Raw genomic sequence first — 1,457 nt, 5'->3', positions numbered from 1 at the left:
ATACCCAGATTCAACAATTATCAGCTCATGGCCCCCTTCCCCACCCCTTGGGTTATTTGGAAGCAAATCCCAGACATCATGGCACGTCATCTGTAATGCTTCAATATGCACTCTAAGTAATAATAGTTATTATTATAACCCAAATCCCAAACCCTATTTAAAAATAATTAATAATGAGTCATTAATTCCATGAATTATTGGCCTGTTTGGAAGCCAAAAGAAGAGAATAAAATCTGTCCAAGGCAGAGGCTTAGGCAAGTTCTCTCCGGACCCAACGCAATGGAGGCGTCCACTCTCACTGTCAAGGTGGACTCCCCCAGCTGAGGGTTAGGGATGAGTTAGGGAGGTAGGGGGAAGGTAAGGAATGAGTTTGAAGTCAGCATTTCATAGCTCAAGCAAAGCAGAGAAGGGGTCCCCCATTATCTTTAATTTTTTTACTTCCCAAAGCAAATGTCATTTCACTTGAAACAATTCTGTACAAATTCTTCTGCTTCCAAATTGATGGGATTTTATCATTTAATGGTATCTTTATCTGCTTTGAGGCATGTTGTCAGTGTTCGATTTGAATGCAGGTATGATATCACACAATTAGAGAGCTCACTGAATGGTTTGGTTTCCTACATTTAACATAGCACGAAAGCTCACATGTTTGAGAGAATTTTGTTTTTAATATATTTTATGCTCTTCTCCCTTCCCCCCCTAATTTCCCTTTCTTTGTTTAACACAGTCATTAACCCAGTGAAAACCCCAATTTCATTCTTGAATTAAAATTTTTTTTTTATTCTTAACTGGAATTTGGAACAATTTGGTTGCTTCAAAACAAGAGCTATTGGTGTTGATGATATTGAACATCAATAATGCAAATTGAGATTATCATCGTTCTTTATTACACAGTCTAGAGTTCAGAGTGTAATATCAGCAAGTGAGTGAGGGATGATGCTGAGAAGGCCAGAAGACGGAGCACCAAGAAGGTGCCAAGGGGCTGAGCCTAGGATATGCTGCAGGTTTCTCCTTTGGAAACCTAAGTTAGCTTGTAAGCAATGGAAATTTCACTTGCAGGAGAAGGAGGTAAAGAGTCTATTCAGAAGTCCGATAGCTTAGAGGCACTGGAAAACCTGGTGTAACCTTCACATACTGCTTTGCCTTTTAGAAGTCGGCTTTGGGAAGGTGAGAGCAATGTCTATTTTATTTGCTGCTGAGAACAATGCCTAGCACATGATAGTGTAGCAAATGTGTGTTAAATTATTGAGTGAATGATCGAACGAATGAGTGAATGAGTACTGCTCAGCAGCCACCACTATTCCTTACTAAAGAGACTGTTCTACCAAGAACTTGAAAGAGGCTACATAAGAGGAAAAAGAAGCCAGGATATATTTCCTCTTTTGAGCCTCTTAAAAAAAAAAAAACTTTAACTTTCTTGTGCTTTAAGGTATGGATTTAGTGCTTCCAAAAACATG

The sequence above is a fragment of the Molossus molossus genome, unplaced genomic scaffold, assembly GCF_014108415.1.
Source record: "Molossus molossus isolate mMolMol1 unplaced genomic scaffold, mMolMol1.p scaffold_m16_p_8, whole genome shotgun sequence".
NCBI classification, from domain to species: Eukaryota; Metazoa; Chordata; class Mammalia; order Chiroptera; family Molossidae; genus Molossus; species Molossus molossus.
This window is presented reverse-complemented; position numbering follows the sequence as displayed.